We start from the raw sequence: 18,493 nt of genomic DNA, 5'->3' as shown, positions 1-18,493 counted from the left end.
TCTCAGAAGAGAACCGCCATATAGACTGGTATAGGCTTTGCAGACGTGAACTGTTTTCATAAGGGCCAAAGAGGAATGGACAAAGCAACCAGGTACACCATATCTCTTACAACTAGCTCTCCACCCTCTAAGATGTCTGAAGTGTAATATCAAAACTTTTTTGGCATCATGGTACATTACTGGACTCAGCCTACAGCTGCTCATATGCAAGTATGTGATTATCTTTAGAGTTTGATCCCAATAATTCCTAAAGACAAAAATAAATTCAAATGTTCTGAGCTTCCTGTTGGAAGGAAATCATTCCTGGTTTATTTCTGTAGCAAGGATATGGGCAATTGTAACCCTTTTTATCCATCTTCCTGTATAAAAGGACAGAGTGATCATTTAGTAATTCCCTCCTCAAGTTCAAAACTTTTGAATCAAGTTACAATACATTTTTTAGAAAGAGCTAACACATTTTATTGCTTGAAATGGCAACTTGGCGACTTAGTGTCCTACTATTTTTGATTGGAAGAAGATTGCAATATTCTAGTCAACAAATGATGTAAGATGTTGTCACCTTCAGTATTTTATTTTATTTTTCTGTGTTGGAATATTTTCCAGTAGCCATTTTGCAAATTCCAGCTGGTCACCTTTACCAACCTCTTCAGTATAACGGAAACTATTTGGACCTAAAAATAAAATCTTTAGTCTTCTATTTAGTTCTTCCTATTTAGGAATGAAATAATGTCCATTCCAGCTTCTGGAGATAAACCATCAATCAAGATTTAAATAGTGTGATATCATATTGAGAGTTACAAGCTTATTGTACTGATATGGAGCTTTAGTATACTCTGGAGTTACCTCAGATTCACAAAGCAATTAGCCAATAATGTTAAGAAGTTATGGTTAATTTAACTAATGCTTAATGAAGACTACTAAAGCTGTCAGGATTGATGAGCCCAGTGCAATTTTGTGCAAGTACGCACATTAAAGTTAGGGTCTTCATCTCATTTTGGCAGAATAATCAGTATCCTAAATGATAGTCTTTGTTTCTAATTATATGAAAAGACGTATTTTCTTTTTTAAAAATGTCTTCAAGGTTTAAGTATATGTAGTAGCACATGGATTTTATGTCTAAGAAAGTAGTCTCTGGTGCGCATCTGCCCTTACAAAACAGGTAAAGTAAATATATATTTGAATGGCACAATTACTGGGGAAAAAAACACCTAAATACCTATGTATTGTGGTATTCTTAAATTTCAGTAACTTCTATCTCCACTACTGTGTTTCATTAGTGTTTTGAAATATTTAATTGAATTAATCATTGGAATACAGTAAATAAATGAGATTTCAATAAAACTAAACTAAAAGGTTAAAACGTAAAAAAATGATGAATTTTAGACAAAAGAGGTTGAAAGTTGTAGTCTAAAGGACAAACACCTTTCTGAATTGGCTTATCTTTTATTCGTGAAATGTTGTGAGTTTTTACAAGCTGTTATGCTTTCCCACAAAGCTCATGTGACAGCACAGATTCCCTTCCTTCACTCAGCACCCCACTATGTTTAATTCATTTGCTTCCAAGCTAACAAATAGAGGCAATGCATCAGACACTGCAACAAGATATTAAAAAAATAAATAACTAAAATAAATTAAAAAAAAAAAAGGTTTCCATTTAACAAAAAATGATACATATTACACATAACATGTATACACACATACTCAGGCACAATGGAGATCTTCCCTAAAATAAATACTTTCATCTAGTTTGTATTGTATATAATGAACCATTTAGTTTGGAAATTTGTTGAAAATATAAAACATCACTGCTATAAAGGGAAAATATATATTTATATATATATATATGTCTTCACTTAGCTGATGATGTGAGTTTTTTGCTGTCTGGACTCAAGACTATGGTCCTATGAGAATATACTTTATTAAGGGAAAAATATCTAACTGATTCTGTATTAAACTATGTACCTAAATACGATGATTTGAATTTATATAAAACAGAGAACTACTACAGAAATGTATGTGAGTTTCTATTTCCAACAACAAAAAAATCATGCTTATAACTCCCTTTTTCTCATTTTGTGTACATATGGATTGTGAAATTTTCTGTTGATGTTAAACAAAGTGTTTTCTTTCTCCACTGTATTTAATTGGACTTAGTAGATAGGATACTGTTTTATGAAACAATCCTCAAAATACATATGGTATATCTAATTATGCTGTGTTTCTTTTTTAGTTTACCTATGAAAAAGGAAAAAACATAATATGACTTTTTGACTTTTGGGAACTTTTGAGACATGTTATATTAAAGCAAATGACCTCCCTCCCTTTCTTCAGAAGAGAAGAAAAAAAAGCAAAAAAAAAAAAAGAGCTGTGCACTTAAGTAATGACATTGAAAGAACACATAAAATAGAAAATAATAGCTATTAGACTTTAAATCAAATTTGCTCAAATGAAAACTTCATATGAAGCGTCATGCTCATTTACCATATGAAGAGTAAATACCATAATTTTTGTACAGCAGGAATACTATGAATAGGATAACAGAGCTTTTTTTATTAGCATGCCCATTGTAGTAACAAAGGGCATACTAATCAAATAAAAAGCCTCAAAATAAATTTGAACAGCCACATCAAAGGACACAGCAGCACTGTAAGCATTCATTTTCTCCCCAAAGAGAAATTGCAGGACTTCATGCTATAAAACCAGTGTATGCAAAATAGTGAACATTATATTATGCAGAGTTATTGGGGATATTATTTTACATAAGTTACTATACAAAGGATACAACTTAAAAGTATCTTTACTTCCCACTCAAAAGCTAATTATGAATTATATAATGCAATCAGTGTATTTCAGTGTTTACTGTATTTTTTTAAAAAATATTTTTCGTTTACTTTTGGCTTCCTGTAATTAGTTTATTCATTTGTTTTAAGAAATTTTAGGAACTTCTTATTTGTGTTTTGTAACAACCATTAACACTTGTATGAGCACTTTTCCATTTATTTAGAAGTTTACACAGGTGACAGGCATGTCAAAGATTGTATATACAAAAAGAAAACACCAGAGAACAGAGTCCCCGTCCCTGGATATATTGAAGAGGCATGCGTACATGGCACTGAGGGAAAAGATTTAGTGATGGGACTCAGTAGGTCAAACTGATGGCTGGACTTGATGATCTTGAAAGTATTTTTTAACCCAGATGATCCTATGATTCTGTGTATAAAAAGGAAAAAAAGACAGAAGGAAGTAACAATAGATTTATACTTAAAGATGAATTAAAAACTGAAGTGATCATCAATTTAAATGGCTCTTTCAGACGTTTTGTCTCAGAAGTATAGACAAAAGGAAATTCTAAATCAGTTTAGGTTGATATTTTATAGGACTAGTTTTGGTTGTCATACTGTAGTAAAACACTAGACTGACGAGAAATATGTGCATATTAGAAGATAATAGGAAACAATTTTCTTTTTCTTCTAATTAAACAAATTGTCTTTTTTTTTTTTTTTTTACCATTTCCCTACTTTCTTCTCAAGGAAAAAGAAACATAAGCATTTATTTATTTATTTTAATAACACTGTCATTACATATAATCATAATAATAATAATAATAATAATAATAATAATAACAATAATAATAACAACAAAAGGCTCCCTGAAAAAGTAAGTAATTGTCAACGCACAAAAAGGTCTATAGAATTTGGACTATTTCAGGTATGGGAGAATTAAGTTTGAATATATTATTACCATTTCCTCAAGATGACATTTGAAGGTAACAAATTTTGAATTTATTAGCAACTCAAACTCTCCTGTTTGAAAATTGAGTACTGAGAGATTTTTAAAGTTTTTATATTTCTCTGAAGAAGAAATCAACCACAAACACAGGCCGCTCAAGATAATCTTACTGAATGTGGTTTCCTCAAAGCAAAACAACTTATCAGTTCCAAATTAAGGAAAGGAAAGAGATGAACTGCTCAGTTCTTCATACCTAGAAATCCTTACTAACATAAGTTGATGCAGAAAACATGTTGGCTTATGGTAGAGGCCAGAAGTTATGAAAAGATAAGCAAATGGGATTTACTTTGCAGAGGAATGGAAGGATTCCACAGGAACTTAGACATAAATACATAAATGTTCAGTTTATTATTAAAACTTTCAGTTGTCTGCCATAAGTGTCTGATTGTTATTGGTATCCTGTCAATACTAGTTATATATATTAACTTTGGGTTAAAGTGAGCTAAATTATTGTAACTTTTCTCAAACCAAATGTTTAAAAGTTACTCTGTCACAACTGTACATGAACTCAATATCACAATATCTAAGTCTGCTAGTTATAGTTTAGCTTTCTGTAAAATTTGATGTGAAATACCGATCAGCAAAAATATCCTGATCTACATGATAGGCATGGTAATTCATGTTGTCTGTCTGCATAGTACAAAAGTGACCTGAAATTTGCCATTCACATATAAAGAATTGTTATATGTATCCATGCATCACAGGTCAAACTTACTCAGCCCCATCAAAATCAAACTATTATTCTGAGTAGAATAATGCAGTGTGCACTATTAGTACAAATGAAACAAGTGAACAAAGAAATATAAATTGAAGTAATAGAAGAAATATTAATGTAAATGATTTAATTTAGGAGGAATATACATTTCTTAGGTGTCAAATTATTACAATAACCTCCGATATATTATTCGCTGTAGACACTTTAGTAGTGTCATTGAGTTTTTATTTTTACATATTTATGTTATATTTGTATTATTTTTATGTATTTATGCTATATATGTATATATGTAATACATATAAATATCTGAAGTGAGGGTGTTGAGAGGATGGAACCAGACACTTCAGTTGCGCCCAGTGACAGGATGAGAGGCAATGGGCACAGACTGAAGCACAGGAGGTTCCATCTGAATATGAGAGGGCACTTTTTTACTGTGAGGGTGACAGATCATTGGAATAGATCATTGCCCAGAGAGGTGGTGGAGTCTGCTTCTCTGGAGATATTCAAAACCTACCTGGATGCCATCCAGTGCAATGTACTCTAGGTGATTCTGCTTGTTCAGAGGTCCTTTCCAACCTCAAACATTCTGTGCTTTTGTGATATGAGAAACGTTCTGAGAAACTGAGTACAAGCTGTTAAATGAATACCATTGATTTCTGGAAAAAATAATAATAATAAAAAAAAATATTGAGTGAAGCACTAAGTTTTAGATATTGTATTTCAGTAAATCTTTAATACTGAAGATTTTATTTTGCATTCTAATTGGAAAGATCATGATGCATGTAATGCTACAGAAAATATAATGCAGTGTAAATAGTGTAATCCTATAGAAAAAAGTACATAGAAAGAAAATTAGCAGGAAAATACGGAAAACCATCTGGGGTATAAAAACTACCCAGAGAAATCCTTTCTTTGTAGTTTAAAATAAAAATATTATCAAGAACATAATTCTTTTTTTTTTTTTTGATTTAAAAATAAAGAAAAATATTGGCCTCATTGTTCTATTTATTGAAGAGACTGTTTTCTAAGGTTTTGGTTTGGTTTGATTTGGTTTGGTTTGACTTGGTTAGGTTTTTAAACATCAGCTGAGTTGATCAATCTGCTTTCAAAACACTGACATTTAGGTTACTAGCACTATTAAGTATGAATTCTTTAGGGAGATATTCTAGATGTGAACTAAGAAAGAAAGAAAACTATTTGAATAATCCTGATAAGAACTGAAGAAATATATTATAAATTCATACGGTTGCACACCTAGGAGAAGAAAAAATTTCCAATTGCAAGAGAGGTACTGTTGTAATAAAACAGGTATTTTTTCCAATGAGGATCAAACTATTCTCTTTTGACCTTGTCCTGTAGCAGTGGAGTTCTGAACACAGACAGCAGTTTAGACTGATGTCTGGTGACTTAAAATTAGGACCAAAGTACCTACGGTATTCCGTTCTTCAGATAAGAAGTGATCAAATACAGACAAGTTAAAAATTGGTTACTATATTCAGTCAGTAGTTCAAGTTCGCTTTTTCTATGAAGGAAACCAAATTAATACATTGCATATCCTTCCTTCCAATAATTATTGCATATGTTCAGAATGTTACCCTTGAATAACTTACATATTGAAAACACCAATTCCAATCTGACAGTTTGTTTAACTAATCACAATTGCTCTTTGGCTGGAAATATCATTTGTTATTGACACTGTAATGAAAGATCTGCAGGCTAGCTTTTGGGATATTTTGCTTTAAGTTTAATTTTGTAATGTCTGATTGAAAATGAGGATTTGCATCATCCTTAATCATAACTAATGTGCTGAATAAAGACTTTTCTTTCCTTTTTGCTTCTTTGTAACTGACATGGAAGTAATTTTAATGCTAATTTGGCATAAAATAAATAACTGGTTCAGGAATAGTAGATTCATATTTTCACTCTCTTATCTGATAGCTTTTTTTTTCCCAGTAGGAAAATTAAACATTTACTTTCAGGAGAGCAGAACAGGTTTAGTATTTTCAATATTATTATTATTTCTTTCTTCTTTAAGTCAAATTCTAAATAGTACATTGAAAGATATTGCTTGGATGATCTGTTGTAGGGAAAAATATATGGCCACTTCTTTCTCCATAGGAAATTCACTCTGCCCTCTCTTTTATGTTTTACATTAAGCTGAGTTCTCTTTCACAAGATGTTCTATCAAGGTCAATGGATTTTTGCAAGACAATATTACAATCTGTTCCCTTTCTGATTCAGTTGTGATAAAATGTTCCAGGAAGTTTGAAGAGAAAAGAGAGAACAAGAAGGCGTTGTGATCTCTGCTTCCTACTACATTGTTCAAGTACACTACAATAATAATTTAGACTTTATTTAAGAAGTAAGAGTATTCCTACATTTGAACTACCTCTGCATATATACAGGACCAAGAATTCAATAACCTTCTTAGCACTTAGACATGAATGTTGAGAGTTTAGTTACTTTAATGAGACTTATTTTTTGGCTATATGAAATTTCATTCATGATTTGCTTGTTTGTTTGTTTCTCCAATTAAGTCAGGCCTTCACACACTGCAGACCTCCTTTATAGCTATCTCTGCAAGAAACTTTGTTTTTTTTGACAATACTTGAACTACTATACAAAACAAAAGCTTTAGCTATTTTTATTTGCAGTCAGCTATGATTTCAGAAAGGTAGATCTATTTTTTTTACAAAATTTGTTCATAATATTTATAAATATTGTTATGTACTTATGTATGTATTTAGAAAGCTTCTATGGCCTATTAATTGTTGATTTGGAAAAAAAAAAAACTTTGATCATATCGGACTAACAAATCCAGAAAGAAGCCTGAAGAATGCCTGAAGCAAATGCTGTTTTTCTGCATGTCTCACACTAGGAAAATAAATGTTTCAGTTCATTTGTTGACAGTTTACTTCCAGATGAAGCAGGAATAACATTTTAACATAAATATTATTCGACATTCTTTGGAATGTTTATCTTTTTCTCATGTTGTGAGCCAACCTGGCCAATGGGACTTTTGGAAGACCTTGAACAAATTTCAGAGATATTAATGCAATCAATATAACTACTTTTAAAGAGTCAAATTTCCCTTCCATGAGCAGAGTGGAACAAGGACTTTAACCGCTTTTTCTTTGCATATTGATTATTGCTTACAGTCTGCTTAATCACCGAGGGCAACACAGGAGGCCTCCTCAGGTCAAAGAATGCTTATTCAACAGAATAGAGCCCTGCTGTGAAACTAACTAGCTGACATTACTAGCCATGGCAGTACCTGACACCACATCAAGAGCTGCTGTGGATTGCTTCAGAGCACCATAGATTATACAGAATGTGAGGCACTAAGAACTGCATTTTTGGAAATCAAGGGAGACTAGTTAATACTAAGTAATAGAGTATTTTAGATGGTCCTGGATCCTGGTCCATGTATATTTAGTTGTAGTTTATAAATAACTAGATAAAACATTGCTACACTGCTTTGATCATTGCCCATAAATATCCGAGGTAATTTTTTCTAGGGGGTTTTAGTCATTTGTGCCCCATGATGCTGACACGCTTGTTATTAAATATCCTTAGATTACTCTAAGCTACATATCATCATCATGCAATGGAAAGTATAACTGAAATTTCAGGCAATATTTAGCTATTTTAAAACATTTTAAAAAGTCGGATTTCAAAGCCATCGCAAATTTAACTTTAAATCCATTGACCAGAAATCCATTTACTTTGAATACATATAAATATCTATTTTTATTTTAATCTAAACTGGAATATACACTATATCACTTATATGCACATGTACAATTGACCAAATATTCTTTAATCTTAATTCTCTTATGAAAAACAGTTACTGAAAAGTAAGATAAAAAATATTTGCATATTAATATACTGTTTTCTTCTAGTCAGGTAAAGGTGTAAGTACATAAAAATGATTTCATCGCACCTCTAGTGAACAATTCCATGAATGTTTTAAATTTACATACACACAAAAAGTAATTTGGAAATTTCTTAGGAAATACAGAATTCTCTATTGATTTAAAATGTGAACTAAATCCTTGAATGATTTCCAGGAATGGTGAAGTTTTGAAAAACAGTTACAATTGTAATCTAACACCTTTATTCAATATTCTTTTACATGGGGTCTCAAATAATAACTAAAGGTCTGAGTTGAAAAGTTATATAAACCACAGAGGCAAGACCTCAGTACACAGTAAAACTGGAAAAGATTTTATCTTATTTTATCTTCTGATCTGGAACAAGTAACCTGCAAGATCAGCTTCTCCCCTCAGGGAAAGGTTCTTTATGTAGTCCTCATCACCATATTATTCAGGTACTTCATCTGAAAAAAAGGCCAAAGCTTTCCTTTGCCTAGAAACTAACAGCATTTAGTGTATTTCTCAAGCACAGAAATAATGTCACAATCTCAGAGGCCAAAGGTAGACATTTTCTAGCCACAAGAAAAATGTCTTGAAAAGGTATGTCGTTTTAAAACAGAATTTAGCAGTAACTGTTTGTTGCATATATAAAAAATGTCAAGATGCTAAATTCCTTCCTTTAATGGAATGCAGAAATATAGCATTATCATTCTTATTCAGTTTTCTGGTAAATGTTCCCTGTCCTACTATCACTATAAGAAAGGAAATACTGTCATCCTAAGAGCAAAAATACACTTCAATTTTCTTTAGAACCTGTACAGGAATGAATTTCACACATACTGAGCAGAGATTCTGAATGGGAAAGCTTCTTATGTCATCATGTACTTAAAATACACTCACTGATTGTCTTTATTGAAAAATTATTGGCAAACATTTTTCTTAATTTAGAAAATTTCATTTTTAAACACTGAGGGTCTTTGAAAATTTGTTGTTGTTGATGTTGTTGGGAATGTATATTTTTATCTCCCACAGTACAGCTGTGCAGCTTTACATTTCAATTTTCTCTCCATATACTTAAAGAAAACCATTTAAGATCATCTATTTTGGATCTTAACCATTTCAATCAAAATGTAAACAGCATCTTAAAGCCTCGAATTCTTGAAAGTAATTTTAATCAATCACATTCATTCTCAATTTGTGTAGCTTTCTGAGTCCTATTAGTGCTGTAATAGCTAAGAACTCTCCATATTTAGCATGTTTGCAATAAAAATGATCAGAAACAAAGGAGTCACAAAAGCAAGTTTTAAGATGTATCAAATCTATACCTCTTCATCTGCTTGAATGGTTTTCAATGAATCAATGTGTTCTTGAAAATTGGTAGTGAGGGAAAATCCATAATGCAAGTAGGCAATCTATTATAGGTTTTTTTGTTTGTTTGTTTTGTTTTGTTTTTTAGCTAATATAGCTTATGCTCTGTTCTGTTTTGTATCCTAATTTATAAAGGAAGTCTCATTTGAGTCTCTCTTTCTCTCTCTTTCTCTTTCATTCTCTCTCCCATCCAAGTAAACAATTCAAATGTTGAAAACGTACAAAATGTTGAACAATTCAAATGTCAAAATTTAAATCTCCAAACCCTGCTCTTGATAATTGCACTCTACTCTTATATTGTTCTTACAGTTTGTGAAGTTGTTCTCATCTAAGTGTGGATTTTTGTCTTTGACTACATTAAACTCTGTTCCTTTTTTTTTCACACCAGTTGTCCGATTTCTGAAAATCATTGGAATTCTAATTCAGTCTTTCTTTTACTGCAGCCTCCCTCAGTTTGGTACCATTTGTAGATGTAATAAATTTTAAATTTCCATTCCAACATCCAACTTATTATCAAAAGTACTGAATAGCATTAAATAACACTAGACAGAGCCAAGGTGAACAGACCGTCAGTATTTCCAGTGTGAAAGTGAACCACTGGTAACCAGTTTCTGAACATTTTGCCACTGGTAACCAGTTTCTGAATACAGTTTTGCATCCATCTATACTAGATTAATTACACACTTTACCTAAGATTCACTTTGGGATTTTTATTTATTTATTTATTCATTTATTTTATGTACTATAATGTGAAACAAATTAACAATAATGGTTTGTTGGTTGATTTTTCAAGTCTGTCAAGGCCTGGCCCACAAGTAGTCTAGTCTGTCTTTTCATCTGTGTATATTTTTCTCTTCCTTTCTGATGGCTTGTGTTGTATGTTTTGAAGTTATGTGATTTTGATCTGAAACTTTCTGATTCATATATATATATATGAATAATATATGTGTATACATAGCAGTATGAAAATATCCCTTTAGTTTTATACCTTTTTTTTCCTTAAATAACTGTGTTTCCACGTATTAAATATCAACAAATTTTTAAATATATTTCACTGCACTAGAGTTATTACACTTTCATTACTTAAGGTAATGAAAAATGAAGCACATACACTTTCCTCTTACACCATTTCAGGGAATTATATAAAAGAGTAGGTAACCTCACTGAATTAGGAACACAGGTCCTAATAAAACATAAACCTTTGGGATCATTTTAGCAACTAAAGGTTTGCGTAAAAGGGGAATAAATGATTATCTAGCATAAAGTGAATTATAGAGTAGTATTCTGAAGTTGAAATGGCTTGTCTAAGTGCTAACTCTAATTGAGTATAACTTGAAAAGCATTCATCATGGGAAAAAAGTCAATCCAAAGCCAACAGCAAATATTTATATCATGTATTTCATGATGGTACAATACTAAATAAAAATGAAAGAAATGAATTATCATAAAATTTAAATTGCAAAATTATTCATTCAAGAACATATACTTTGTTTCCTTTCCTCTCTTTTTTTTTTTCTCTTTTGTTGTGTTTTGTTTTCTGATTTCTTTTCTTTTCTTTCCTTTTTTTTTGGGGGGTGGGGTGGGGTGGGGTGGGTGCATATTGTCATTAAAATTTTAATTTCCCCTGTATTTTGCTCAAACAAAAAATAATCACAAAAAGAAAATAAATTTTATTAAGAAAAAGAACATTCTGAAATGCCCTGAAGTTTAAATTAAGAAACCAATTATAATAAAAAATACTCTCACTGCACACATCCAAAATATCATGTGAGAAATTTTCAAAGAGAATGTCCTTTGTCAAGAGACATGTCAGATCTGAGAGGAAGGAAAGACAGCATAAGAAGAATCTTCTTATCCTGGTGACCAAAGGACAACAGCCCTAGTTCAGCCCAGCTGCTTTGCCAAGAGCACTTCACTCTATGCTAATGCATCATACACAGTGCAACCATCAGACAGCTCTGTGATTGACAGAGCTTAATTCATGAACTGAAATGGGCAGATGTTCTCTATTTTCATGGATTTGCACTTTTACACATTTTCCGCTTTCAATAAATGGTCTTGATTGCAAAGTATCTTGCCCTGTGAAACAGAAAAACAGAGTAAGAGAGTTAAAAATAATTTCTACAGCTTTGAAGAGTCTTTCAATCACATCAGAACAATAATAATGTAGTCAATAGGACACATACATGTAAATTGCAACACCATTCAGCAGAATGTCTAATATCACCTATCCTCATGCACAGATGTGCATGAATCAAGATACACTGTTGGAGGCTGTCTTCATGTGCATTTCCTTCTAATGCCTCAGTACTCAAGAAATCTTGTTTTATTTGTTTGCATATACCCAGCCCCCTGAAAACACATATTTTTCAGCCAGCTGTAAAAGAGATGAGAAATTGCAGCATCTGTAATCTAAACTGAAATTTTTGCACATTTCTTTAGAAGTAAGCACATCTTAGCATAGTACCATTAGTGAGTAAACTGACATTCAAAAGGTATTGGAGTCAGTGTCCCTTCTCTGCTGTCTGCACAGCTACAATGCTACATCTTCTAAATATGTAATTAAAAATATCTTCTGACAATACCTTCATAGTGAGGGTATATTTTCACCTACTATGAAAGACTATTAGAATCCTAAAAATAAAAAAAAAAATAAAAAACAAAAAAAAAACATTGTGATTATGAGTAAAGAAGAAAGTGAGATTCAACCATCTTGCTCCTTGCATTCTCTCACCAATATACATCTATAAGAACCAACATTCTTGACCATATTATTATTTTAGCCCAGAAGGACTGTAATCTTCTTATATATATATACTCAACCTTTTCCTGTGTTCAGTGAAAAATATCTTCTCAATAATATACATTTCTAACAATATAATATACCTCAAACTCTTGTACTTCAACCACCAGGACACTATTCTTGCTTTTGAATTCTTTATTGCTGAATCTCTTAAAATTTTCTTCTTACAAGGAATATGATCATTTTCATATAAATTTCAAGCCTGCATGTGTCAAAGAAAATTTTGGAGGTCAGCCTTCAGAGGGCTGAAGAGGATTGAAATGAAATAAACTTATTTTGACATCACTTTGCTTATTAAGCTCCCTCTCCCGGCAAGCACAGGGATGCTTCACAGTCAGCTTTCATAATTCTGCAGTCTGAGGTACTGGAGTCTAAGAAAGGAGAGAAAAAAAACTGTTGATAGTTCCTAACAAAATAAGAACAATCACATTGGAGCATTTAAATATTTATTTCTTAACACATTTATATGTGTCTTTAAAAAAAAAAAAAAACTTTCACTGAAAAATTAAATGTAGTTATCCTGGAAACTCTATAAACTGATGTCCATTTAAACAAGTAATTTCTTCTCTGCTTTGTCTGTGGGGATTTGAACTTACAATTTGATGCCGAAGTTGTATGGTCCTCAGTGGAACTATTATTTACTCTTCTTAAAGTTGTCATTGGTTATGCAAATAATTTCGTTGCATGTTTTTGTTTTTTTTTAATTATTATTTTCTCCTCCTATAATACTAAGAAATCTTTAAAGCTTAAACAAACAAAGAAACAAACAAACAACATCTACAAAAAATATGGGACCTCTCAGATGTCTGTTCTCATATTTTATCTGAACACAATTTGGGTCAAGACTTAAAATAAGTTTTTCCTCTGTTAGCATACCTATTATATATACTGTATCTTTTGTATACCCACTGGTTACCAAATTATTAAGTATTCTAAAGAGAAAATCCTCAGTGTTTGGAGATATTTAACTTGGTTTAAAACACAGAAGTGAGTGTTGAGCCCCTAAGAGAGAGAATTGCTCTACAGAGTAATGGCTGAGAATTTTTGATCCCCAATCTCTGATCAAAAGGACATGTATTTATTATTTATGCAATGTGAATCACCAAAAGAACTGTTACCCTACCATACCCCACAGTCAGAAGATTAAAGCACTCTTCTAAGAGAAGAAAAATTTCACATTCAAATAAAATTGTATGAGTGCAGGAAGCAATTATCTCACAAGTGAACTTCTGGTTTATGAAACTGAAATGTTTGGAAGGGATAAAAGTAAAAATGGAGCAGTTAAATCAGATCTCCTAGAAAAGTAAAACTTGGAAGAATACCATTTCACAAAATAATGAAAATATGTTGATTTACATTCAATCATAACTTTATTGTTGTTATTATGCATATCTATGCATATTTTTGTTAAAAAAATGCATCCATTTAACACCTCAAATAAAGCATTACATGACTGATCCTAACTGTGGCCTTGAACAGGTCAAGAAACGTTTGCAGGAAAGTGACAATATCACTTTTCTACAATAAGCCATCCACTAAACAGTACATTTCTGGTGACAGTATGATATCATAAGAAAATAGCCTCCTGTCTCTATATAATTCAACTTTATGACATTCTTCTATTCTCATTTCTCTCTCTCTCTCTCTCTTTTTCTTTTTTTTTTCTTTTCATTTTCATTTTTGTAGTTGGCTCTGTTTGTATTATACATGCTCTTCAGGCAGATATGATTGTGAAATTAAATTAAAATTTTCATTCAAAAAATATGGATACCATAATAGGGAGTCAGTTACTCTAAAGCCATGTTGTATCACTCACACTCAGAAGTCTGCTGAGGACTTGAATCTGCCACGTGCACCTGGACAGAGTGACAAAATATCCTAGTCTTTTGAATCAGAAACAGACAAGTTTTTTGTTATGGTGGGAGACAGTAGAAAATCAAATAAGTGCTTCTCAGTATGTTCTGACTGTAGCGTAAGTCATAGAATCATAGAATAGCTCAGCTTGGAAGGGATCTTAAAGATCATCTAGTTCCAACCTCCCTCCCTTGGGCAGGGATGCCACCCACTAGAACAGGTTGCCCAGGGCCTTGTCCAACCTGGCCTCTAACACCTACAGGGTTGGGGATCCACAACTTCTCTGGGCAACTTGTTCCAGTGCCTCACCGCCCTGTGAGTGAAGAAATTCCTCCTAATATCTAATTTAAATTTCCACTTTTTTAGTTTAAAACCATTTCTCCTTACCCTGTCATTATCTGATTGAGCAAAAAGTTGCTCTTTATCTCTTTTATAAGCCCCCTTTAAGTATTGAAAAGCTGCAATAAGGTCACTATGGAGCCTTCTCTTCTCCAGGCTGAACAGCCTCAGCCCTCTCACCCTCTCTTCATAGGAGAGGTTCTCCAGCCCTCTGATCAACTTCATGGCCTTCATCTGGACCTGCTTCAAAAGATCCACTTTCTTCTTGTGCTGGGAGCCCCAGACCTGGACACAGTACTCCAAGTGCAGCATCAAAACGGCAGAGTAGAAGGACACAATCACCTCCCTCAACCTGCTGGTCACTCCACTTTTGATACAGCCCAGGATGCAGTTGGCCTTCTGGGCTGCAAGCGTGCACTGCTGGCTCATGGCAAGCTTTTTGTCCATCAGAACCCCCAAGTCTTTCTCTGCAGGACTGCTCTTCATATGGTCTTTACCCAGTCTGTACACATGGCTGGGATTGCCCAACCCAGGTGCAGCACCTTACACTTCGACTTGTTGAACCTCATTAGGTTCACATGGGCCCACTTCTCAAGCTTGTTCAGGTCCCTTTGGATGACCTCCCTTCCTCGTGTTGTATCGATTGCACTGCTCAGCTTGGTGTCATCTGCAAACTTGCTGAGGGTACACTTGATCCCACTATGTCACTGATAAAGACATTGAAGAATACTGGTCCCAGAACGGACCCCTGATGGACACCACTTATCACCAGTCTTTACCTGGACAAAGGTAGAGCCACTGACCACCCCTATCTGGGTAAGACCTTCAAGCCAACTCTTTATCCACTGAATGGTCCACACATTGAATCCGTACCTCTCCATTTTGGAGATCAGGATGCCATGTAAGACCGACTGTGTCAAAGGCCTTACAGAAGTCAGGTAGATGGCATCAGTCAGTCTTCCCTTGTCAACTGGTGCAATCACTCCACCTAAGACCACCTAATTGGTCCGGCACAATTCGCTCTTGGTGAAGCTACACTGGCTGTCTCTGATCACCTCTTTGTCTTGAATGTGCCTTGGCAATGATTCCAGGAGGATCTTTTCCATGATCTTCCCAGGCACAGAGGTGACGCTCACTGGTCTGTAGTTCCTCAGGTCCTCCTTTCTACCCTTTTTAAAAATGGGAGTGATGTTTCACTCTTCACAGTCACCAGGGACTTCATCTGACTGCCAGGACTTTTCAAGTATGATGGAGAGAGGCTTAGCAACTACATCAGTCAGTTCCCTCAGGACCCTGGGAAGCATGTCATCAGGCCCTATAGACTTGTACCTGTTCAGTTCCATCAGGTGGTCTTGAACCTGCTCTTTGCTTACAGTGGGGGGCTTTGCTCCACCAGCCAATGACTGACCTTGTCAAAATGACATTCACCTGCTCTTTTTGGCAAGCCTGACCATTTCCCTAATTTGAAGGTTAGTTTCCTATTTTAATCAAAAATTGTATTTGTGTCATTTTTGTTCTATTCGACCTTTTAGGGCTTATCTGCTTCCTAGCTAATGTGATGTTATCACTGTATCAATAGCAAGATCATTTTTATTCTTTACTGTGGTCTTTACTGGATCATTTACACTTCAGATATGTCTTTTTTTTTTTTTTAATAATAGTTTCTACAATTTTGGAATGGATGTCTGACCCTCTTCCACAGCAGCAGCAAATGTCAGGATCTTTAGCTGTTTGCTGTTTCCAATTTACTGTCTGGCTTTTATGTGGTACATATTTTATGGATATTGCCCTCTTGCCTGTCCCTGAATAAAATTTTTCACATCTTAAGTTGCAGTTTCCATAGACACTGCAATTTCAACACCATTTTTAGATGGGAAGTTTGCTTTAGTCAGAATCTTCTTTTGTACACTGAGTAGTGTTTCTATTTACACCCCCTGTCCCCCTCCCTTCTCCTTCATGAAGAGGAAAAGATTTGTTTTCACAGCGATCCTCCAAAAAAACATAACTTTTTGCTATAAGTTTTGCTGATTCTAAGCACTACTGAGAAAATTCACCCTTTTTGTACCAGTTTCAATTCTTGTTTTCTATGAGACTCTGATATGCCTAGTGACCTATTTTACGTGTTACTGACACATCACTATCAGTAGAAGTGAATTTTTATATATATATATATATTTTGTTGTATCATTAATAGTAATATTGCTTCAGTGCCTTCAGTGCAAAGGATGCAAGCTATTCTTAATCTGTACTGTTAAAAGCATCAGCATTTCCTGAACTGAAGAAGGTGCCTGCTATTTGATTGGAGAGCAGACTGATCTGAGATCTGGAGTCCCAATAGTCATGTCTATTTTACTCTCTCATTCAGAATCAATTGCCTTGCAGAGGTATCTCCTGAAGGAAAGTGAAATTCTAAACCTACATAGCAAAAATCCTAGTCTGCTTTTAAGGCACTCAGTAGAATATAAAACAGGAGTAGGAGCAATACTAGCTTGGATTACTTCCTAGAAACATGTGCTGTTTATTGGGTGACCGATTGTAGGGAAAAAAAAAAAAAGAAAAAAAAAAGAAAAAAAAAAGAACAATGTAACTTTATTCTTTAGGTTACTTTATTTCAAAAAATGTGTGTACAAGTACTTGTAAATGTGGTAGCTTTAAATATTTTATGTTCACTAATTTGGCATACAATCTTTTAAAGAAAATATATATTTCACCTTTCCTCCTCCATCTTATCAAGCTATTGTCTTTTTATTTTTTCCTCAGAAAGTGTATATTACAAATTCAGTATATTTCTAACTCTGCTTGTATTTGTCAGAAGTGCTAATCAAATAAAAAAACTGTGCAGCTATTTAAAATAAATAACTAAATACATATCACACAGACTAGCTTATCCTTATGTATGGATACATAAAAAAGTTAAAAACAGAAAAAAATAATACAAATGAAAAATGTATATGCTTTAACTGAAGCATTGTATCAAATGTATTAGGGTGGATAGAAGGGGTAATACAATCATGTAAAGTAAATGTACCTTTGATCACCTCTTCCTTCTTCCTTTGTTCATGTTTTCTTTGACTATTTTGCAAGCATTGGCAGTCATCCTAGTCTAAAGTAGTACCTGAATAAAGAATAATAGCAAGTTGAGCTGCAACTGCAAGTCAGATAAATTATTTCAGACAAGGAAGGTTTTTGTTTTGTTTTGTTTTCTTGAAAGAGAAGTTCTAAGTTTTCAGAAATGTATTGCAGTTAAAGGCTGAATTCACAGAATAGCTTTATCGGGGGGTGGAGGGGAGAAGAAAAAAAAAAAGCACACAGAAAAAAGTTGGGGAAAAAAAAAAAAAGACCATAAAATGTCTAAACTTTAATTCAGCAAGTCAGGAGTTAAAATGTGCATGCCAAAGGTAAGGCTCCTAGCTTTAATTCCCTCCTCTTTTTGAGAGTTTACTTACCATGCCTATAGCTTCTATTACACAAAAGTCCTTAGACCCTTGCAAACACTGATTCTCTTTGCGTAAGACAAAAGTGCAAGAATGGATGACTCTCACATCTCCCTCCAGCTTTAAGAAATTACATTCTGTACCTACTTAAGCATTTGGTCAGTTTTGAGTTATATCAACAGAGTGACATGGATTTATCTTCCCTAGCAAAGTAAACTCACAGTCAGGGATTAGGTTTGTGAGCTAAGACAGCCAAAACTTAGTCATTATGCTTGAGAAAAGAAACTTCTGTCTTCCATCACAAAATGGAAATCAA

The sequence above is a fragment of the Cygnus atratus genome, chromosome 3 (genome assembly GCF_013377495.2).
Source record: "Cygnus atratus isolate AKBS03 ecotype Queensland, Australia chromosome 3, CAtr_DNAZoo_HiC_assembly, whole genome shotgun sequence".
NCBI lineage: Eukaryota > Metazoa > Chordata > Aves > Anseriformes > Anatidae > Cygnus > Cygnus atratus.
This window is presented reverse-complemented; position numbering follows the sequence as displayed.